Here is a 25599-nt window from a genome sequence, read left to right as displayed (position 1 = left end):
AAAATAGATAAAGCAAAAGACACCCAAAATGATACAATTTCTTAAGCAGGTTAGAAAACTATATGGATTAAGGATATACGGATGAATAATTCTGATCACGCTAACCAAAAAATCCTTGAGTTTTTATTATGAGCTTCCAACTTGACCCTGACACTGCTTTTGTAGTCTGAAAATAGGAATAAAACTCAACAGACTCAATAGTCATGAGAATCAAATCATCTACTGCAACTAGAGGAGTGATTGGAGTAGCTGGCACACAGTAGGCCCACAATAAGCTGCTCCCGCAGTCGCTACAACCGTCATACAGCCACCGGGCTCAGAACAAAGGGAAGCCTATACTGACTCACAAGGAAAAACTTAAGATTCTTGAGCATTAATTTCTTTACCTGCCAGCTTCCCATGTCTGGGATTTAAGAGGCAAATTAAGAAAAGTCAAAACGTCTCCAAATGATAAAGACATTTTTGTGGAAAAGAGGCTCTTTTAGGTGAATTTCACATAAATGTAGACACATAACAAAAAATACACCTCTGTGGCTATCGCTGCCTTGAGAAAAAAACACAGATGCTACAGGACACTTAAAACCAAACGAGAGAGGAACAGCAGAAGAAGCAAAGGATTTTAGCCAGAAGACTAAAAAAGGATCTGTTAACTATCTGAAGATATTTGATGGATTGTCACATAGAAGAAATGGGTTTTGCAGAATTTCAAAGCACCAAAAGATTAAGTGGGGTGCCTGTGAGTGGCAGATTTTAGTCCAGTGGAAGAAAGAACTTCCTAGTCCTAAATGCTGGTCAATAATAAAATGGGCTACCTGAAGGATAGGCGTTTACCACCCCAGAGTTACTCAAATAGGCTGGATTTTCATGTAGAACCAATATGGCCTCAAAGATGTGGGGCATGCATGTGGACAGCAACCGGCTTTTTACTATTTCTGTGAACACTAAAAGTCTAGGAGTCTCTGTATATTTATGATGTATATCACTGATGAGCACAGATACACATAAAAATCCACACTGCAGAAACACTCCAGAAAGACAATGGCAAATTTGCTATAATGGTTTCAAGCCACATATTTTATTTAAGAAATACTTTACTGCTGATAGCTAACTAAATCATCCCCTGAAAATGACTACACGCCAGCTCTTTGAACAACTTATGTGTATTGACTCATCTAACCCACGATAATTTATGAGTTATGATAGATACTACTAATACATTTTAAAGATCAGGAAACTGAGGCCCAGAGCAATGTAACTTACCCATGTATATACTGATGACAAGTGACAGAGCCAGGATTCAAATCTGGCTAATATCTGGTGTTATTAATTGCCATGTTCAGCTCTTTATTACACATTAAAGGTTCTAGGTCTTGGTTCTGGATCCTGGAATACACTTCTTTTCCACTTAACAACAACAGCAAAAACAAAAAAGAGAAACTAACTCTATTTGCAAGGCTTTCAACATAATTCTACCTTTGTTGTATTCTCTCACTTTCTCCCTTTTTTTTAAGTTACATTTAGGTAAAAACATTTGCTTCTTAGAGGTACTTCGTCCTCTCCAGATGTTTATTCCCCAACTAAAACAATGATACTTTGGTTCATAAGTGATGGCTTGCTAAAAACCAGAAACCCATTCCCTTTCACATCCCAGTAAGTTGAATCATGATATTTGAGAAAGAAATAATCCTCTAAATTATTCTCCTAGGCCTTTCTTGAAAAATATCCATGTTCATGTCTCTTCTCTGGTCCCACATTTTCTCTGACTCGATGCTGTGTTTGTTATACCCTGGCCTCCGTGCTATGAAAAAGGCCCACTAAACGAACCTCCTCTTCCTCAGTTTGCCTAACCTTGACTCGCCAACCTGTCTACAAGGTAAAAGATTAAAATCTTTCACAGAAAGGGGAGAGGGGACTCAATATGAGGTAACTTCTCTCCAGAATGCTCACACTTTTTTAAATTTTTAAAAAATTTTAATGAAATATAGCTGATTTACAATGTTGTGTTAGCTCTAGGTGTATAAGAAAGTGATTCAATTATACACACACACACACATACACATATATACCCATGTGTAAAATATGTATATGTGTGTTTGTATGAGAAAGGAGTACATCAAGGCTATGTATTGTCACCCTGCTTATTTATCTTATATGCAGAGTACATCATGAGAAATGCCAGGCTGCATAAAGCTCAAGCTGGAATCAAGACTATCGGGAGAAATATCAATAACCTCAGATATGCAGATGACATCACCCTAATGGCAGTAAGTGAAAAGGAACTAAAGAGCCTCTTGATGAAGGTAAAAGAGGACAGTGAAAAAGCTGGCTTAAAACTGAACATTCAAAAGCTAAGATCATGGCATCCAGTCCCATCACTTTATGGCAAACAAATCAAGAAACAATGGAAACAGTAAATAAACTTTATTTTATTGTGCTCCAAAAATCACAGTGGACTGTGACTGCAGCCATGAAATTAAAAGACACTTGCTCCTTGGAAGAAAGGCTGACAAACCTAGACAACATACCTAAAAGCAGAGACATCACTTTGCAGACAAAAGTCCGTATAGTCAAAGCTATGGTTTTTCCAGTAGTCATGTACAGATGTGCGAGTTGGACCATAAAGAAGGCTGAGCAATGAAGAATTGATGCTTTTGAACTGGAGAAGACTCTTGAGAGTCCCTTGCACTGAAAGGAGATCAAACCAAGTCAATCGTAAAGGAAATCAACCCTGAATATTCTTTGGAAGGACTGATGCTGAAGCTGAAGCTCCAATACTTTGGCCACCTGATGCAAAGAGCTGACTCACTGGAAAAGACCCTGATGCTGAGAAAAATTGAGGGCAGGGGAAGGGGACAAAAGAGGCTGAGACGATAGGATGGCATCACCGACTCGATGAACATAAGTTTGAGCAAGCTCCAGGAGATGGTGAAGGACAGGGAAGCCTGAAGTGCTGTGGGGTCGCAGTCAGATATGCCTGAGCAACTGAAAAACAACTCTGTGTGTGTGTGTGTGTGTGTGTGTGTGTGTGTGTGGTGTGTGTGTGTATATGTGTATGTGTGCATGTGTGTATTCTCCTTTAGACTCATTTTCACTAAAGGTTATTAGAACATATTGATAGAGTTCCCTATGCTATTTTCTCTTTGGAGAAAATCAAATGACACACATTATAGGCCTTTTGATCTCTATTCTTCCTTAGATAAAGTAGGGCTATTTAGGGAAAAAAAACTTCTGCTTTAATCACTCAGAGTGTTGGTGTGCCCAAGAACCACTTTTAAGTAATTCTTATATTTTTCCTTAAAGCTCTCAATTTTATTAAATGCTGCATTTAAGCAATAGTGAGAAACCAAATGATGGGCTAATAGGATTTTGCTACCTATTTCATATTTTATATACATATGTGTGTGTGTGTGTGTGTGTGTGTGTGTGTGTGTGTATACAAATAATACCTAACTCAAGTTTTAAAAAATGTCCATTTGTAACTGTAAAAAATTTCATCTTAATTCCACTGGTGAGATATACAACACATACCAGAACACACTGTATTGAAGAGAACATAGATCTTACATACCAGTTTCAGAATCCATTTATTTTCTGTGACTTGTTTTCCCTTTCACTTCATCTTTTACCCTCCGCCTCATTTTTACTTCAGGCTCACCTTTCTCTTGTTTTAAATAAAGCAAAGGGAGGAGGAACCCTCACTAAATTTCACTCTAAATCAATAAATAGTCCAATCACACAGAACAAGCCTATCTCAAGATGAGATGTGAAGAAAACATGATGACATTATTATTTCATCAGAAACTGGAGAGCAAATGATCAGGCCCAAGCATAGTGACAGAACTACAATAAAGGACCGCGTCCTTAATGTTGCTTCAGGCTGCAAGAAGATGCAGAAAACCACAGGCCCCAGGGCCAAATGGAACCCTACACTCATGAACTAAGAATAGTTTTTACATTCTTAAAGGGCTGGGAAAAAATTAAACTACTGCTACTGTTTAGTGATCTATGGAAATTATAAGAAATTCAAAAGTCTGTAAATAAATTTTAGTGGAAACACAGTCACGACCATTCACATATGAATTACATATCAGTTCAGTCGCTCAGTCATGTCCAACTCTTTGTGACTCCATAGGCTGAAGCACGCCAGGCTTCCCTGTCCATCACCAACTCCCTGAGCTTGCTCAAACTCATGTCCATGGAGTCGGTGATGCCATCCAACCATCTCATCCACTTTTGTCCCCTTCTCCTCCTGCCCTCAATCTTTGCCAGCACCAGGGTCTTTTCCAGTGAGTCAGCTCTTCAAATCAGGTGGCCAAAGTACTGGAGTTTCAGCTTCAGCATCAGTTCTTCCACTGAATATTCAAAGTTGATTTCCTTTAGGACTGACTTGGTTTCATCTCCTTGCAGTCCAAGGGACTCTCAAGAGTCTTCTTCAACACCAAGATTCAAAAGCATCAATTCTTTAGCACTCAGCTTTCTTTATGGTCCAACTCTCACATCCATACATGACTACTGGAAAAACCACAGCTTTGACTAGATGGACCTTTGTTGTCTAGTCACCTATGGCTGCTTGCATACAACACAGCAAGTGGTTGCAACAGACCGGGTAGCCTGCAAAGCCCAAAATATTTCCTCTCTGGATCAGAAAGTTTGTTGATCCCTGTTATCAACAGAGAAGTTAAATGACTCTTTTTACCAGCACACACATACAGAAGCAGATTTTTTTTTTTAATTATAAAACTTTCCCAAAAACACATTAGAAAGAGGAGCAAAAGGAATCTCCATGTACTCAGCACCCAGATCAGATAAAAAGCTCTTCCTTTTTATCACGAGGCACTGCCTGGAAGCACAGATACCGATCGGCACCGGCGGGCCTCATGTTCACTCACGCAGCCTGAGTTTCAGCTCCCCTAATCCCTCCTTCAATTCTGATGACTATTCACCATCATAAGAGAAAACTATCCTGATATCTTTTTAAAGCAGCAACATTATTAACAATTAAAAAGCTGCCACCACACATGCACAATAACTTTCTTGTATTTTAATATGCATATCCATAGTCTGATTATAACAGCTTGGAGAGATTGACAGGAAATGACTGAGTGTAATGGCTCCAGAGGAGACACTACATTGATCAGTAAATAATACACGTTTTTTGAAACTGTCTAACTGCATATTTACACTTGTCAACTCTTATACACTTTGGTGACAGAATTCTTTTTCAGATACCTACATAAAAAACTCTAACACTGATTTTTAAAGTGTTTTTAATAATTACCCTAAAAAACACTTCTAGGATATGTAAGGTTTAAATTATATCCACCAAAGAATGCCACCTGGAGCATTAATTGCTACATCCTTAAGATTTCCAGTTATGTCGGGGTATTTGTAAATGTCTCAAAAAGGTTAAAATACCATTTCAGGGAATGCGTACCTAGTGCTTCCTAGGTGCCAAGCACAGTACTAAGGACTTTTCACAGAAAACAAGGCAGATGCTACCACTGTCCACATTTTGCAGAGGAGGAAACTCAAGCTTGGAGAGCAGCCTTGATGTGGCCAAAGTAACCCTCCCGTGAAGCCTGGGGGCTAGGATTTGAGTTAATCTACTCTAGTTCAGAGACCAAGCTCTAGTCCTATACCTGGGTATGGGTCTGGAAATCTATATTTAACACAATTCAGGTAGCCCCTGAATCACATGCTGAAGAACAGGCTCCAAGGACTTGGAAGCAGAACAGAAGAAAGTCCAATGGGCCCTGGTGCAGTCCCCTCTGCACCTTTTCAAACACTGCCCACGGAAGGGTTAGAGAGAAACTCTAACTGGTGTATCACAGCCCCTGGCATGTCACATATGCTCGGCTATGACAGCTACTCAACCACTGTCATTTTTTATAGGTTGGTCAGGGAATGCTTGTATGTCAGGTAAAGTTATTTTATCTATATTGTCCAGAAAATTACTTCAACTCTTGGCTGATTAGGTTAGCATCTCCTTGCCCTAAGACTCCATATCAATTCAATTATACCAGCAGCTGAAGGCTGCCCAAGGTGGTACGGAGGACAAAGGAGTAGAAACCTGGTTCTACCCAGTGACTGGTTTACCGACACCAGGCTAGATAACAAGCCAGATTAGCCCCTCACTGATGCCCCTCCTCCCAACACACACGCCTTGTTTCATCATAAAGTGGTAGAATATACAAACAAGTAGAGAAAATAGTACCATGAACTCCCATATACCCAGCACCCAGATTCCAGACGATCAAGATTCTGCTGCATTTTTTCTTTTCTGAAAATGTGTAAAGGAAATGGCAAAATAACATAGCATCTCACCCTTACACAGTGCAATATGCCACACTAAAACATATGGGAAGAAAAATTCCCTTAAGAACAACTGAATGCACAAGTTGTAAGAAAAACTCCATAGAGCATACCTGAAACTAGCCTCCTGGCCCTCCAGCCTGCAAGTGCATCCTGGATGGACAGAAGCCCCTGCAGCTCAAACACAGGGATCTACATACACGTGACAAAGTGGCAGGCCTGACCTTGCCACTGCCTGGCTCTAGCCCTGGGCACAAAAGCCCAATAGCCCAGGTTTTCCCTTTCTTCACATGTTCTCTGGAGCAGTGGGCCTGCTGGCCCTATGTCTGGTCATGGTGTATCAAAGGAGAAAACTCATCTATGTGGATGTTAGGGATTCCATGAGCCATCATCACCTAGAGCATCTTTATTTTACAAGAGGACCTGAAAGAAGCATGCAACACTAAGCCCAACTACATGTATCTGGAAGATTTTAGATTTAGAGGAAAAGGCCAGTAAGTAAGGAATATTTTTGAAAAAAAAAAAAAAAATTGGAAGAAGTTATTCCCTTTTTTATCACTGTCCTATAAAAATCCTGTGTGTAGATTAAGCTGCATGAGTTGGATTTAAATGAGTTGGATTCCACTTCTTCCTAAAGACAACTAGAAGCTATGAAATCTTCCCTGCCTAAATCAAATAAAAGGACTTAGAGAACCATGGAATCAGAGGTAAGGGCGTCGCACGCCTTCCTGGCTAAGACACAGGCTTTGAAACTGGCCCACCTTCAGGGAAACCCCACTTGTAAAACCTGCTCTGCGGTCTTGAATAGTCACTTAGACACTGAGCTTCTTGTCTTTTCAACAATAAAACCAGAATAACAATATCAAGTATACAGAGACACTGTTAGGATGATATGAAATACTTTATGTGATATCCAAACCACTACAGGCAAAATAAATGCTCAATGACTGGCTGCTATAATTATTTGGTACAAGTAATTATGGGTACAATTATTACTAAAACCTCACAGAATATGAGGAGGGATGAAAAAGATTTCATCTCATGAGCCTCTTCCAGTCAACTGGTTGGAGCTATATAGAATAAACAATGTGTAACAGAGAATCCAAGAGCCACCACCTGGTCAGACCATAACAGGGCTCACAGATTTTGGCATCCTTGACAAAAGCCAATCATGTTATCCTACAAATGTGGCTCAACAGGTTACCAATCCACATGTTAACTCTCAACCATTTTCCAGAACTCTAGTTACCATGACTAAACAATCAAATAATACGTTGAAACAAAACTGAAATGTAAGTTAACTAAATGGTACGTAGATATGCTAATTGCTCATTTTTCTTTCAAGGAGGAGTTAGAAGGATGTCAATTCTCCACAGGGTAGGGCAGCAGCCTGAACATAAGCTGAATGGAAATTTCCTTCTCTTAACTTCTGTGCTTTAACTTGAACCAAGTGAAGAGAAAACCTACTATTTTCAAAAACAACATGCCATGTAGTTGAAGTTGTTCCTAGAATTTTACATCACAGAAGATATCATTTGAAATATAATAGCTGAATGCCTTCCTCCCGGGTATAGCTTGCCTTAGTGTATCGATAAAAACCAAGATTAATATGCAAAAGGAAACTGCAAGATACTTGTTTGGCCCTGGTCAGCACCTGGTATGTGTATATGCCCCTCCCTTTAAGAAAGAAACTGCACTTGAACAGGGAAAGTCTAGGTTGAGTTTTCACCCCACCACTTCCGTGCTGTGTCTGAGCCTGAGTTAATGCCCAGGTAACAAGTTTTAGAAATTGGAAAAAAAAAAAAATTAGAAAACTATAATGCTTCAGACACACAACACCAAAACCAGTTAAAAGGTACAAAATAAACTGCCTACCAAACCACATACACATGGTGCACACATATCAAAATCCAGTTGTCACCCAACCAGAAAATTGCCAGAATTGTGTAAAATTTTCTCAAAATTGCCTTGTGTGACAGATATTGAGGTAAGTATACTACACTCAAAGACAAATCACTTGCCTGACATGATTGTGAGCACATTCATGTAAATGCTGAATTTGCAAGCTTAGCTCCAAGGTTTTAAATGGAGTAATTTCTCAGGCCACATCCACACTGAGCAGAGAAGAGAATGTGATCAATTAGTGATGTCTGCCAGGAGCACAGAAACCAGAAGAGATGAAGGAATTACGAAATCGAAAGTGTGTCCAAAATGTTTGTCACTTTTGATTTAGGCAAAGGGTTGGATGCTTTGTGCAGATGTCAGAAGAACAAAAGCCTGCCCACTACATTAAAAGTTTACAGTGAATTTGTATGTCCAGAGAAATGTGTGTATAATCCCATAAGGGGCTTAGAGAAAAAATGGAAAATATCTGCAATATAAATGCAGATTACCTTTATTACAAAATTGGATCATATTCTCATTCCTAGACTAATTTCCTATATCATAAAACCTATATTCAATTTTATAAATAGCATACACCAAGAATCATAAATTCAGTTAATACAGAAATTTAACAGTTTTTTTTTTTAATAAAAGTGAGAAAAGGCTGTTTTAGAGCAAGTATCTGAAAGGACAGAAAGGGTTCTTTCTTTGAAGATATGTTTTTCCCTCTGACTCTACCTCCTTGGGGACATAACTAGAGAAGAAATAAATTTCACAGCTAATATATATGAAGTAACATGTTTAACATTATCCAATGAATTTATACCTACCTACACCATATAAATTTATCTCACATAAACTGTCACCTCAGAGAGAATTCATTAAAACAATGTTATAGCTTCTGAATTAAATGCAATCTTCTAATTGGAATTTAATCTTACAATAGTAGTTGGTGGATTTTCTTTTTTAATTGACAAATGGAATAATTCATTAGTTTGTCTTACAGTTCTGTCTTAAGAATTTAAAAGTAAAAGTAACACAAGGACTGGCTGGCCATGCTGTGAGCTATTGGGGAGTTTGGGGTGGCGAGCAGTGGGGCTTCTTTCACCGTCATCAGAACTCCTCCCGCTGCTTTTGGGCAGGAAAGGATGGACACTCTTCCTCCCACCATCCTGCATTACTGGGTTACTAATATATTCCATTACCTCCAAGTAAATGTCATGTTAATTTCTGATCTTCATCAAGCCAGACAATGGTTTCCCCCTTGGCCCCTAGCCAATTAGCTATGTGGAAAATATTCAGCCAATTACATTACTTGCATTAGGTTAGAGACTGGAGAGAAAGGCAAAATAAACGCTTCAAAAAAACTTCCGAGATAAAATGTAAGTTGACACTGTCTTCACATGCTGGAGTCCAAGTTATACAGTTTGATAGGCAGCTGCCAGCACTCATAACTGCTTATTAAATCTAGGCTCTCTTTATGGCGTGAGTGAAGATCTGTATTTTTACCAATATTAGGTTCACTGTGTTATGAAAGAGACCAAAATACTTAAGATCATTCGCCCCAGCTTATAAAACATATTACGTAGTTTATTCAATTGTTAAAATTACTTTTCAAAGTCAAAATTTCAGGGACTGGAAGTTTCAGCACAGCCAGTGGCCTGGCCCACTGACCAGCTTCCCGCACAAGGCAGCTCAGAGGGCGAGCGCACCAACCAGCTTTCCTGGCCCCAGATGCCTGCTATCTGTCCTCACCTCCTCCTAGAAGCTGCGCCACCAGCACACCCCACCTCAGAACCAATGACAAAAATCCACATTCTTGAGTTTTAAAAAATTCCAGAGACTTCCAGTCACCAAGTAGTCCACTATCAAGCCTTAAATGACATCGATTATTTTCCCTGTTTTTAACCTCTTTCTAATAGGTCAAAAGCTACGAATTTGATAAGAGATCCAAAGAGAAACTATGGACAAGTAAGCAAAAATAACTGGTGACAAAATAATGCTGCATGATATTTATGCCCCTATCTGAGACCCACCAGCGAGGGACAGTTTATTGGTAGGGAGAGTGCAAGGCTAGGAGACAGACGGACAGCCAGCATATCTGCCATCTACAGTCAACTCTTCTCAGGAAAACTCTATGCAAATCCAGACTGTTATTATCACATTTATTAATAACACTGTGGCTAACTGCCTATTAAATATGCAGCAGACTTACCCGCTCCTCACTCTTAAGAGTCTCGTGATGTACATCGGATAGGTACCAATAACAACTAAAGCTTCACACTAAGGAAGCAGGAGTCAGCTCTGATCCCCTGCTGGCAAGGGATAGCATTAAAGAATCACATCACAAAGAGACCTCTTCAAGTGCTCAGCCTTTCTCTCTCTGGATCCTGACCCTAAGCTAATTTATTACACAAGCATGGTTATCACCAATACAAATTGAGTACATTACCCAACTACCTGTTTTCTGAACGTGAAATTCTGCCATAATCATCTAGTTGCTCAAACCTTTTCTCATGTGGTGACACTTCCATGCACTGGAGTAAGGAATCTGTTGTTCTAGTTGCCTATTCCTGTGACCGGGACCTTGTTCTATCATGAGGTCACTTATCAGGAAACATTTCACTCAGAACTGGAGGTGATTTCATGCCTAAAGACTCCAAATTATAAGCTGTAACAATTAACTGGTGCTTCTTTTGGCTACTCAATTAATTGTTCTAAAAGTTCTAAAAGCCATAAGAATGAATACATTTTTGAATGTATGACTATGAATACATTTTTGACAACAGAAGGATTAACTAGCTGTCAGCTATGCAGTGCATCACAGGCCAGGTTACTGCATCATGGAGGAAGAAAATTAGTCCTTTAAACAAATCTTGAAGGTGTGCTTTGAGGCTAAACAAGGATAGAGAATCAGGAAACATACCTCAGCTCATCAGATTTCAGGGATCTTCACTTCCTACTAAAAATATAGTGAAGGCAAATTTATCACAATCTGATAAATATGAAGCAAATTCATTCTTTAGAAAAAAACTGATATGTGTCTGGGCCTATTATCAATACAAGAGATATCATTTTCATTATAGTTCTTTAGGCTGGTTTTTCAAATAGAAGGCCTTACCCAAATGAAATTAATGAACAAAATGAGCCTAGTCTTCAATAAATCCATTCATGTAGTTTTCTTCAATTTCATACATTAATTTATGACAGTGAGATTGAGTTAGACTCTCTTAATACTGAAGACAGAGATGATAGGTAACCTCAAACCTGAGTTTATTGCTAATTCAATACTTTCACAATTCCAACCACTTCCGTGAATTCTCATGTTTACATGAGACAGACCCAGGCTTTCTTCTCAACTCTACCTGAATCCCCAAAGATACAGTTTTTTATAATGCCTGCTAGTTGCTCACTGGTCTACGGACCACTTATAAAAGTCTATCACAGCTGCTCAGCAATGGAAAACCTCAGAAGAGCTTCATAGGAGAAGGAACCATAGGACTTGCCCAGGACCATCCCACAAGATCATCATAGCACCCTAACAGATCTAAAATTCCATGACTCCATTAACCATTTCTTCTCATGGTGTACATCCTTGCCTTATGTGTTATTAATTTCTACTTGCTTTATTACTTGCCAGTGAAAGAATACTATAACAGGAAGAGTCATGACTCTGTTTTTCCTCTATCTCCAGCTCCAGCAGAATGAAATGTGATAAGGAATCAGATGCCAAAGGAGCCTAAGTGAGGTGAAGTTTAAAGCCCACAGGCTCTTTGAGGATCACTTGGTCTCTGACACTTGGGCTGGCTGCTTCACCAGGGCTCTTTTAGTCTACAAAATGGGAAGGATTTGTCAAAATGACCTCTAGCTGTAAAATCTTTAAAAATATGGCCCAAAGCAGCTGAATGCAAAACAACAGCTTAAAGAGACACATATCAGCAAAGGAGGTGTACAAAACTGCAGAGCTTGGATGTCACACTCTATAATTGAGATAAGCTAGAGAGAATCACTGATGATTAAAAACAAAAACCTGGCTCTGACCAAGCCCAGGGACATAGGCAACTCAATTAGACTTTCTGGGCTGCAGACACTCCACCTGTAAAATAAGAGGACTTTAACAGACATCTTCCAGGGCCTTATTAGCAATGACAAATACGACACTTTAACCAACCTGCTTTATTTTAAATACAGTAAATTAAAACAGAGACTAACTTGTCCCATGTCAGCTAGCTATTAGGTCTTCCAATTTTTAATACAGTGCTCTTTCTACTTCACTGTACTTACCTCCATTAAATAGAATCTGTTTCAAATATAGCTCCACTAAGAAAGACAAGGTGAATTTATACCAATGGTTCTTATTATTAAATGCCATTCACCAGAAAATTGAAACCAAGAGACTTCCCATAAAGTTGACCTCATTTTATGACAAAGCTACCATTGAACGATGTCAGAGTTTTTACCCAGAACAACTAGCCTCAACCAATTCCTGTCTCTGATAAAGGCAAGTCACTACAGGGTAGCCAGCAAGTTCTGAGGAACGTGACAGATGCCATCAAATATGGAAAACACATGTAACAGAAAAAGCATCAAACCTCTCCTGATACCCTCCCCTAAAAATTACAATGAGTAATCTGATGAGGAGAACTATGATAGGAAAAAACGCTCATAAGTCTATCTGCAAATCTGTTGAGTCCAAAATTCCCAACCCTTTCACTTTCTCAAGAACCCCAATCATGTAGAAGTCATGGGATGGGACCTTCTCAATAAACAAATCAGACTTAAATTCCCCTCCCACCACTCAAAATGAGGTCATTATGGTCTTAGTTTATGGTAGTTCATTTTATCAGCAAACTGCAATGAGACAAAAAAATGCAATTACTCTTTCAACTGTGCATGTAGCTCCTAATTTAGATAGTCTGTCCTTCAGAGTATGCTTAAAAGAATCACACAAGCAAAAAAAGTTCTCCTGTGTCCTACTATGCCTTTTAGAAATCCTCAGATCAGTGTACAAGTTACCCCAAAAGGTTCCACCAAAAAACAATGACAGTGTCTGCTCTTTCTCAGTGAGTCTCTCATCTTCAGCGTAGCTGTGCTGATGAACTTGGGAGTTTTTTCAGTTTCCTGCATTGGGCAGGACCCCTTCAGCCCATGTTTGGCCTTGTGAATTTTCAGACGAATAATCTTAAATGTTCACTCACCCTTTCGACCAGCAGGCATCACATCCATCCATTCATTGTTGACAGCAAATGTGAGAAGGTATTGAAGCCTTCACCATTGCCCAAGATGTTTCGTTTGGAAACTGGAATTGTCAGCAAAAGCTCCTGGGACACTGCAATACAAAAATATTTTTTTACACATAACTAAGATGTAACTTCTAAAACCACCACTTCCTTAAACTTGAAAACAGTGCTATAGACATAGAACCTAGAGGTAGGGGAAAACACCTTTCAAATGAGGTATGTCGATATATCAAGTGTGATGCTGTAAAATATAAACCGGAAATAATGTTTTGAAAGATACAGATACCAATTACTTCAACACATACACTGAGAGGTTGTTGTTTATTGCAGACTTTGTGCCAAATATTTTACATATGTTGGCGTAACAAAAATAGCATTTTTGTCCAATTATAAAGTGCTCAGTAACAATAAGCTGTTTTCAAATCTGACATGGATAAATATACTGATTCACATTAAGTAACTCTCTTGGCTAGAAGATAAAAATATGTAAAAATAAAAATTGTTTCAAAAATAATAATAAACATAAAAACTAGGAAGAGAGGTAACTATAATCATTTTCCTCCAAAATAATTCTACAAATGTTTATGAATTACATATAAGGAGCAAGAGATGTTTCCTGGAGATAGTTCCATCAAGATAAAACAGATCATGTAATGTGCAAATGACCAAGAGGAGAAGCCTGAATTCTGGACCCAGCATTGTTATCAATCATGTGGCTCCAGGAAAGTCATTAATACCTCAGGATCCCAGCCCTTTCATCTGCAAGGTCAGGTCACTAACTGATGCTTTTCATGTCCCTTCTACCTCATAGTATCTTGGTGTTTTTGGATAAAGCCTATTATGTCAAATAATCTAAGCTATTAGCTTCTCTTCCAAGCTTCCAGAATAAAAAAGAAGGGTTTTACCATGAATCTTCCATCAACAGCAAAACTGGGCAGCAGGCAGAGGATTTTGCACATGCAAAGAAGAATTCTCACTTTGGCACTAGTGCCAGACCTTGGTATACCTGCACCCTTTGCAGCCGGCCACACCCACTGGGTGCCCACGGAAGGCCTCCATTCCTCTCCCAAAACTGCAGCTCCAACTCCTATGGAAATGTGCCTGCATGTTATAGATGAGTGTTTCTCAAATTTCAGTATACATAAGAATAACTAGAAGACCTTTCTAAATACAGATTCCCGGGCCATTCCCAGAGACACTGGTTCAGTGGAACTGGACCTGAGATTCTGTATTTCTACCAAAGTACCAGGGAACTGGATACTGCCAATCACAGACCACAGTTTATCTCAAAATGATAAAGCCCCTGTGTCCAAACTCCAAGTAGCCTTGAGATACAAGAAGCATTTTCAAGACTCAGGGAAGCTCTACAAACCTACTAAGTCGATGTTACGTAGCAAAAAGAAAGGGGCTGAAAATGCTCACCATCTTCAGGACAAAATCTTTTTCTTTCTCTGGCCTAGAAGGCCCTCCATCATCCGGTCACTTTCTACTTCTCTGCCACCACCACCAGCCACCAACTCAATCCTCAACTACAACATGGATGTGTTGGGTGCACATCCATTTCAAGAAGCCAAGGGTTTTCCAACCTCATGCTTGGTGCACTGGCTTTCCCAAGTACCTGGAATGCCATGAGCTTACTCCTCAAACAAGTGGCTCCTTCTCATCACAGGGTCTTCCGGGCAAAGGCCCCTTCAAGCATGTGGTCTCATGTACTTAAGCTAGGTTTCCTATCACCCCAATTAAATCATTCTATTTGCTGTCCTCAGAGCTCTTATCATCACCTGTAAACTTTTTTCTCATATCCTCACTTGTTCTCTTCACTAGACTATAAGCTCCAAACGATAAGGAAACTTCTCTGTTGTATTCTTCATTACCCTCCAAAAATTTAGAAAAATGCCTGGCTCATCGCAGCCACTCAAGACAGACTGAGTCAATAAACAAATCAACAATTTAAAGAACTAATTCTCAGGATCCTATAAACACACAATTGCCATTCACTGAAAATACACACTGCACTGGATATTTTGTTCAGTATTTTACAACAGTTATTTCATTTAACTCTATTCTTACCACATAGACACTCTCACATGCAGATAAGAAAACCAAGGCACAGGAAGTTTTAGTAACTTGCCCAGTATCACACAGCTATTAGGAACTTGACTCAACAAAGCTTGCAGTCAGAAGAAATCTGTCTTCTTCTCGTCAATATATTAACACAAAATGTTATGTGCCTACCTTGCACTAGACATTTTTCTGATTGAACCTTGCTTGAGTGAGTTTTGGCTAAAAGGCCTTGTAGAGGATACACCCTTCCGACCTGAGATTCCTTGTTCATATTGGGAAAGCTAAGGCATCCACAATGACCAGGCAGATAATATGAGTGAGCAGGACAGACCAGGTGTGAGATTCAGGGAGCGGTGAGGGAGGCTGCAGGCCCCAGGCCCTCTTAGCTGAGAGAGCAGCCAGTGGCCCCACAAGCCCACGACTGCCCTGTGACAACATAAACCCCAGGCTATAAGAGTTTTCAATTCTAAAATCAAAGGCAAGAATCCAAATCACTATTTTGTAAAATTTCCTCATGTTTAAAAGATAGCAGCTAACATTTTAATAGTACGCATTTAATTTAAAGGGAAAAAAGCAAGAAAAAGAACCCTTGCAACCCCTATACCAAACGATGGCTGGGGACACAGCTCTGGCCTGTGATTCAAGAGGGATTTGGAAGCACAGAGAAGCCACACAAGTGAGTACATAAAAAGACAGTAGGTATATCTGGGCAGATAAGGGATTTTGAGAGGAATTTGGAGGTTTTCAAGCTTTGGAAGGAAATGGAAGCGGGACTGCAAAGCAATTCCTCCAAAACGGAATATCGGAGTAAAAGGCTCTGCGGTGTTGTGTCGTCGCTAAGTCATGTCCAACTCTCTGTGACCCCACAGACTGTCCCACCAGGCTCCTCTGTCCATGGGATTTCCCAGGCAAGAACACTGGAGTGGGTTGCCATTTCCTTCTCCACAGTATCTTCCACACCCAGGGATCGAACTGACATCTGCTGCACTGGCAGGCGGATTCTTTACCACTGAGTCACCTGTGAAACCCAGTCAGAGGTTTACAGGTGGGTTACAGAACCGCTATGAGAAGAGAGGGACCAGGCAGGACTTCCCCTGTGGACACACACAGAGGCTGACTTTCAGCTAAGACATAAGTTGGTTAAACAAAGCTTAAGAGTATCATTAGTGTTATCCAGCTTGACTTCCTAAAACATTAGTGTCACCAGGCATATTAAAAAAATAAAGGACAAACTATCACTGTGGTGTGTGCAAATTTTTTGGTTTTGTGTGTTCTGTGAAGAATTCAACTGACTCAAGACTAAATTTCATCTCCATAAAGCTGTGCAACTCGAACCAAAATAATGTATGAACGATAGATACTAAGCTTTAAATGTACTTACACTATACATACTATACACTCTCTACAGACACATATAGTACATATATACATAGTGAAATGAAAGTGAAAGTGAAGTTGCTCAGTCGTGTCTGACTCTTCGCAACCCCACAGACTGCAGCCTACCAGGCTCTTCAGTCCATGGAACGTTCCAGGCAAGAGTACTGGACTGGGCTGCCATTTCCTTCTCCAGGGGATCTTCCCAACCCAGGGATCGAACCCAGGTCTCCCGCATTCCAGGCAGACGCTTTACCATCTGAGCCACCAGGGAAACCCACATATATACACAGACACATATATATACTGTAAGTTCTATAATTCTAACCAAAACACTGTATGAGTGATATATTACAGTTTGTACATGTACAAGATATACACTATAAATACACTCTGTATATAGTATATATAAATCATATGCATACACCAATATGCTATAAAATACAAGCTCTTCAACCAAAATACTACATAATCTATATACATTATATATAAGTTTTATATGTATTTGTACATTGTATATACTATACACTCTCTACAAGCACATATAATACATACATAAACACATATATACACTATAAAATATCAGTTCTGTAACTGTAACCAAAATACTATATAAATGATATACAATTTATGTATATTTGTACAGTGTATATATACTATAAATATACTCTCTATACATATATATATAATACACATATACACATACACACATATACTATAAAATACAAGCTCTATAACTCTAACCAAAATACTATATATAATATATATAGTTTTTGTATGTATTTATAGTATTAATACATACACTATAAAATAAACACTATATAGTGGCCACAGGACTGGAAAAGGTCAGTTTTCATTCCAATCCCAAAGAAAGGCAATGCCAAAGAATGCTCAAACTACCACACAATTGCACTCATCTCACACGCTGGTAAAGTAATCCTCAAAATTCTCCAAGCCAGACTTCAGCAATATGTGAACTGTTAACTTCCAGATGTTCAAGCTAGTTTTAGATAAGGCAGAGGAACCAGAGATCAAATTGCCAACATCCACTGGATCATTGAAAAAGCAAGAGAGTTCCAGAAAAACATTTGTTTCTGCTGTATTGAGGGCAGGAGGAGAAAGGGACAACAGAGGGTGAGATGGTTGGACGGCATCACCGCCTTGATGGACATGGGTCTGGGTGAACTCCGGGAGTTGGTGATGGACAAGGAGGCCTGGCGTGCTGTGGTTCATGGGGTCACAAAGAGTGGAACACGACTGAGCAACTGAACCGAACTGAACTGAACTGCTTTATTGACTATGCCAAAGCCTTTGACTGTGTGGATCACAACAAACTGGAAAATTCTGAAAGAGATGGGAATACCAGACCACCTGACCTGCCTCTTGAGAAATCTGTATGTAGGTCAGGAAGCAATACATGGAACAACAGACTGGTTCCAAATAGGAAAAGGAGTACATCAAGGCTGTATATTGTCACCCTGCTTATTTAACTTATATGCAGAGTATACCATGAGAAACGCTGGGCTGGAGGAAGCACAAGCTGGAATCAAGATTGCTGGGAGAAATATCAATAACCTCAGATATGCAGATGATACCACCCTTATGGCAGAAAGTGAAGAAGAACTAAATAGCCTCTTGATGAAAGTTAAAGAGGAGAGTTAAAAAGTTGGCTTAAAGCTTAACATTCAGAAAACTAAGATCATGGCACCCGGTCCTATCACTTCATGGCAAATACATGGGGAAACAGTGGCTGACCTTATTTCTTTGGGCTCCAAAATCACTGCAGATGGTGATTGCAGCCATGAAATTAAAAGACACTTATTCCTTGGAAGGAAAGTTATGACCAACCTAGGCAGCAGATTAAAGAGCAGAGACATTACTTTGTCAACAAAGGTTCATCTATCAAGGCTATGGTTTTTCCAATGGTCATGTATGGATGTGAGAGTTGGACTGTGAAGAAAGCTGAGCACCGAAGAATTGATGCTTTTGAACTGTGGTATTGGAGAAGACTCTTGAGAGTCCCTTGGACTTCAAGGAGATCCGACCAGTCCATCCTAAAGGAGATGAGTCCTGGGTGTTCACTGGAAGGACTGATGTTGAAGCTGAAACTCCAATACTTTGGCCACCTGATGCGAAGAGCTGACTCATTGGAAAAAACTGTAATGCTGGGAAAGATTGAGGGCAGGAGGAAAAGGGGACGACATAGGATGAGATGGTTGGATGGCATCACCAAGTCAATGGACATGGGTTTGGGTGGACTCCAGGAGTTGGTGATGGACAGGGAGGCCTGGCATGCTGCGGTTCATGGGGTCGGAAAGAATCAGACACGACTGAGCGACTGAACTGAACTGATGGCGGTGGTTTAGTCACTAAGTCGTGTCCGACTCTTGTGACCCTGTGGAGTGTAGCCCGCCAGGCTCCTCTATCCATGCGATTCTCCAGGCAAGAATACCGGAGTGAGTTGCCATTTCCTTCTCCAGGGCATCTTCCTGACCCAGGAACTGAATGCAAGTCTTCTGCATTACAGGCAGATTCTTTCCCAACTGAGCTATAAGAGAAGCCCCATATACACACACATACATAGATGCATATGTGTGTATAAATATACACACACACATACTACAGTACATATATGGGTTTCCTTGGTGGCTCAGCAGTAAAGAACCCACCTGTAATGCAAGAGATGCACTAGTGACTGAACAACAATACATACATACACATACATATATACTGTAAAATACAAGTTGTATAACTCTAACCAAAACATCACATAAACTATAGTTTTATATGTATCTATAGTACATATACTATAAAATACATACAATATACTCATACATGCAATACACACATATACTATAAAATCAAGCTCTGTAACTCTAACCAAAACTCTGACCTCTAGAAATGAAATATATAGCAACTGAAATTTAAAAGGGGGAAAAAAAAAGAAAACCCATCAGAAAACAAGTATCCAAATAAATTATCCAGACCACCACCCAGAGGCAAAAACTATCTACCTGGAATTGCATGTCCAGAAAAACTATCTTTCAAAATAAAGATCTTTTCAATCAAAAGTTTACAATCTCTCTACAAGGACATTCAAAAAGATGCATTTCAGGCTCAAAGAGAAAGACTGCAGAAAGAAGCTTACCTGATTTAAGAAGAGGGAGCCAAAAAATCAAGAACTTGTGAGTAAATAAAAGTTAATGCATTATAATGACATGTAGGTCTCGAAATTTAAAAAAGTCTGGCAAAACCATCGCTTGCTTCCCACCCAGGTTCACTGGTTAACACTGGCTGTTAATCACCAAGATCCTGGACTACAAACGTGGTACACAATGAGGACACTCATGAAGTGCGGATTCCTGCCCCCAGATTCCAGAGAGTCTCCATCTGGAGTCTAGGGAATCTGCATTTCGACCAGATCTTCCAGGGAACTCTGATGAAGATGCGCCCCGGCCTGCACCACTGCAGGGCCAGCAACCCAGCAAGTCCCAGAGGCTCAGCCCAGAGAGGTCAAGGCAGACTCTCCAGCTGGCCTTTGTTCTCTTCTATTTCACTTACACCTCAGAGAGCACCTTGGACCCCCGAGGGGTCAGCAGCAACTCTGCCTCAAGCCTGCTAGTCAGGAGCTGCAATAAATTAAAAGCCCATTAAGATATTTTTGAGAAAAGCCTAGAAGTGTTGAACAATTAATTGTGCCATATTCAATCTGTTTTCCTGGAGATTTGAAAAGCCAGATTACCATCTTGGGGGTCATTAGAAAGAATGAAGCTTTCTCCTTTTTCAATTTACATATTTCAAAATGCACAGATCCTTCCAGTGGCTACTACAACAGGCTTTCCAAGTTGAGCAGAGGCGGCCTCTCTGCCCTCTAACCAACAGAGAAAGGAGCCTGTGGTGCCCTGGGGTTTTTGCCTTGTGTTTTCAAGTTAGGAATCAAAGCTCAGAGCCTGTGGTTGCAAAACAGCTCCAGGAAAACAGGTAGAGGCAGCCACAAAACAACAGTGCTGTTTTCTTGTTTTGTTCTCCCCTGTTTATTTTTCCCTGAAGCAATCCTTGCTCGGCACAAAAGTCTGCAGGGAGCTGGAAAGAGCAGCTGTGGTTCCCTGAGGCCAAGACCTAGCAATCAAGTTGTTTACCAAACACTGCCAGGCACCAGGAAAACAACAACAGCAGAGGCAGTATTTGCATCTGTTTTTCAAAAACAACCTCCAAAGTCTGAGGCCTGCTGGGTACTTCTTTGCATGGCTGAAAGGAGGACTTGGAAATTAAAGGCAAGAAATGCCGGGGGTATGAGCCCCCATGGCCTATGTGTTATCCATTATTCCACTTCTTTTGAAGAGAGCCTATCCTAAGAATAAAAAAGATTAGGAGTCTGCAGAGTTTCCAAGCAGGGGACTCAAACAGACAACATGCTTGTCACTGGCATTTCCAAGCAAGATAATAGTGGTCATCTTAGCAAACTGACATACTTTGCTGGCCATCCAACACCTCATGACATCCAGCTGTGGTTCTCAATCTTGGGAATGCAGCAGAATCTCCAGGAGAGCTAATAAAAGACAGACTGCTGGGCCCCTCCCCCTGGTTGTCTCATTCTGTAGGTACACGGCAGGGCCTGAAAATCTCCAGCAAGTGCCCACAGTGATGCTGGTGCTACTGGTCCAGACTCCACGCTGTGGGAAGCAAAGCTGTAGAGAACGAGGTGCTTTCTGGCTGCTCTGGAGATCTGGAACCCCGCGTCCGACATCACCCTCTCCCACGCACTATCCAAGCAAGTCTGGCAGAGTCATACCCAAAGGAGGTCACTGAACAAAATGTACTGGATAGGCAATTTTCCATTTATTTCTTCAGATCCTCCACCTGCCACACTGCCCCAATCCCTCACCTTGCCCTGTGTCCTGGAAAGCTACCGTGTGTGACGCATCGACAAGTACTCTTATCCTCTGGCTTCCAGCTGGTACAACCAATGGAGGTCTCGTCTCAGGTGGACGGAGAAGAGGGGGCGTTTATTGCCCAGATTTCTCCCCGCCGGGGCACTGAAGGCTGACTATGAAAGATCACAGCTCCTGCCAGGCAGCCCTGTCCCTGAAGCTTCTCTCTCCAGGCTCCACCATGTGCCCCTTCCCTTGTCCTCTCAGACCCAGGAGAGGGACAAGCCACCTACTTTCTGCAGGAACACCAACCCAAACCCAAATCCATTAGAATACTATATGTGGAACTTTTAGACTCAAGTAAGTATACGTGTACATGCACACTCATATACACACAAATCTGTATGTATGAATGAATGTACATACATATACATATTATCTTCATAGATGACTTAATGTAGCTCCATCAGATAGGTCAGGAGACCTGGGGGGTCATGGCCAAGGCCACCTGCTGAGGTTTGCACCTGTGTTCCTTCAGGGCCCTGTTCCGCAGGCAGAGTGGGACCACTCTGTCTAATCGGTTACACAACCTGCTAAGAAGGAGGGCATTTGTGAGAGCTTCAATCCTTCTCTAATTTACTAACTTAGTTTCCTTTGTTGCAAATAGCACCAAAATAGAAATGGAACAGAAGTGGGTGGAGCAGACTCCATCACCAACTCCCGTGAATAACTTTCTGACAACGCTGAACCCAGTTCAGAAAGCAAATCGGCTGCGGAAAAAAAGGTGCATGTTGTCAGCTCACAGATAAAATGCCAATCTGCCTTGATTAATAAGGCTTGAAGAAGAACAAATAATACATCTGTTTTTAAAAAACTGTAACCTCAAATGTACCCTAAATAAGTATCTGAACAGCTAAGTTCTGAAGTTCTAATCAAAACCATCACCCAAGTTTAAACCAAATGGGCCACCACCACCACCATCTGTGGCTTCATCGGGCCCACGTGACTTCATTTCAACTAAGTTCCCTAGAACTAATCACTGTTACTTTTACTTAACTTTCACTAATAAGACTTACTCCAACTCACCAGAGGACTTTCTGGTATCTATGTTCAAAAACAAGTTTTTAAGTAAACCCATTAGATTAATTAGAACACATGGGGAATACAGTTGCTAAGTAATTATTTTTCTAGTTCACTGAGGCTTAACCAGCAACCTTTTTTGTTTGTTTATTGCTCTTCTTCACTGAAAATACCCTAAACATCCCATTTAAAACTTGAAGGTTGGCCCTCCTGCTATATTTGTCTGCCTCCCTCCATCTCCCCAGGAAGAACCCACCTTCTGTCTGAACCTGATGTTGATAACAAGTGACTTAACCGTCACCCCCAATTCAAGGAGTGTGAATTCCTTGAATTCAACCATCATCCTGTTGTCTCCCAGGCATTCTAGAACCCCATTTTATCCTACATCCTGGGTCCAATGCTCACTTAAAAAAAAAAAAAAATTATCTAGTTAACATTATTTCTTTCTTAAAAAAGAATGATATTTATTTACAGCTGTACCGGGTCTTTGTTGCTGCATGGGCTTTCTCTGGTTGTGCACGTAGGCTTCTCATTGCAGTGGCCTCTCTCGCTGTCGATCACAGGCTCTAGGGCACGCAGGCTTTAGGGGTCGGCGCTTGTAGGCTCAGCAGTTCCCGAGCTTTAGAGCACAGGCTATTAGCTGTGGTGCACGGGCTTAGTTGCCACATGGCAAGTAGGCTGTTCCCAGAGCAGGGATCAAAGCCAGGGTCCTGCATTGACAAGAAGACCCTTCACCACCGGGCCACAAGGGGAGTCCCAGTGCTCATTTCTTTCCACCGCCTTCCAAGAGTAACATCACAAACAACATGGAGACTTTCCTTCTTCCTTAAAGGTATCCCTCTCACCTTTCCCAAAAGGCATTCACTCAACATCCCTGACTTCATGCAAAGTGGGAAGAGTTGGCCTTTCTTTTATTTCTTTTCTTACAGCCAAGTTACGGCTCTGCTAATAGTCTACCTTGCCTGCCATCTACCCCCACGGAGAATACTATCATTCCTCTCCACTGTGATTCCCTGATTCTTCGGAACCCTTTTTTTGATGACTGCTTCCAACCCTACCATACAGCTTTTAATTCTAAATGTCAAATGCACTCCTACACCTGTCTCAGATGTTTCAGTATCTGGTTCACAGTTCTGGTCTACATTCCTTCAGTGTGACCACTTTTATCAATCTCAATAGCCATGAAGTGGCCCTTCCAACAGCCTGGCCAAGGCTTACATCAGGCCTGGTTCAGATAAGGTACCACCCAAAAAAAAGAAAAAAACCACCAACTGTTCAAGTGAATGAATACACACTGGGTTATCTCAACTTATCCTAAAAGCTTTCAGTCTATTTGAGAAGCAGTATACCGCATTAGTTGAGAGATCAGGCTAACTGCTCATGTCCCATCCTAGCCATGCCCCTTACCAGTTATAACCTTGGGCAAGTTTCCCCATTCCTGAAAACTGGGATACTAGCTGCCCAGAGTAAGGGTGCATTAAGTTCTAATTAACCACTACTACTTCCTCTATTCCTGAAGGCATGGCTAAAACTTGGATTTCACCATTCCTTAGAACTGTTCCACCTCAAAGACCCTGAACTCTGAAATTCACTAATGACCTTGCATGGAGCCAACACTCACAGGGTCATCTCTCCTGAATTTGCTCCTTGACTGCGATGAGAAAAGGCACCGTAACTCAAATTCTTACCTCTTTACCACATGCACAATTCATCATCCTCCTTCTAAGCTTTCTATCTTTTACAGCATCTAAGGCTCACTCCACATACCCCCAAAATCCCTGTTATCACTCAGGATGACCATGTCTTTTCTACCAACTTCCTGCTCAAGCCCTTTGGTTCCGTCACCTGAGTGAGCTGGGTGAAACCAGGCTTCGGTGTGATTCATGGTTTATATCCTAGATGTCTTCACTACAGTGCCCAGGACACGGAAGGTTATTACATGTGATATCATCTTGGTTCCACCAGGGAGCCAGGAAGATAAGATTCCCCATAAGCCTACTTGGCAGTCATCTATGACAAGCTGCTATTTAAGATTTATGGGAACTTGAGGCTGTTTCACAAATACCTTCCACTAGAGGTTCAGCTTAGTGGCACAAAAAACAAGCCTTCCACCCTCACTGGCAAGCTGGGCTATGGAAGAGAGCAGGGCTTGAAAAGGGAGCCGCCTACTGGCAGGGCAAGTGCTTCGTGTATCCTTGAGGCCCAGGGGAGCCTAGTAGCTCCCGTGAAGAACAGTCAAGTGAGCAGAGGGCTGGCTGCCATCTGGGCTCTTTATAAGGTTTTTGTGGTAAACATGTTTACTTTCTTTTCATTGGCTGGGCTTATCGTGATCAAGTATTTTGTTTTGAGTCTTGCTCTATAAACATGTTTACTTTGCAGGGAGAACTTTTTGATAGCTGGTACACTTGTTTTTTGCACTTTTAAATTCAAAACATATTTTTCACAGCCTGTGGTAAACAACTCAAGGTGGTAAACAAATGATATTATTTCATCTTCACACTCGATAGGTGATCCCTATGTATCTGATCAAAAGCTGGAAGTGGGTTGTGGGTAACCAAGGCTCTCTACTGGATGAAAAGAAGAATCACATTCACAGTGATGAGGCTACTAACAAGAAACTTGTCGCTATAATTTTTGACAATGGCGGGTCCTGCAGATGAAGGAGAATGGCAAACTGAAGTCTCAGTTTCCCCAGTGGTGATATTCCACGGGAAGTGATAACATGGTGAAACCAGACACCATCGTCATGTGAATGGATAGGATCCATGTTTTCC

General features: G+C 40.9%; 1 protein-coding gene across 5 annotated transcripts in view; it reads right to left on the bottom strand.

Moving 5' to 3' along the window:
* The window catches only part of FOXP1 (forkhead box P1), a 611298-nt gene that overhangs the window by 504364 nt on the left and 81335 nt on the right, over positions 1 to 25599 (bottom strand). For all 5 annotated transcript variants that reach the window (XM_061128081.1, XM_061128082.1, XM_061128083.1 and 2 more), the window contains one exon: positions 13395 to 13525. The gene's annotated coding sequence lies outside the window, so the exon portion shown is untranslated. The remainder of the gene's footprint in view (positions 1 to 13394; positions 13526 to 25599) is intronic.

This window comes from Dama dama, chromosome 24 (assembly GCF_033118175.1).
Source record: "Dama dama isolate Ldn47 chromosome 24, ASM3311817v1, whole genome shotgun sequence".
Lineage (NCBI taxonomy): Eukaryota > Metazoa > Chordata > Mammalia > Artiodactyla > Cervidae > Dama > Dama dama.
Note: the sequence above shows the minus strand (reverse complement) of the source record. Positions and strands in the feature narration are given on the sequence as shown.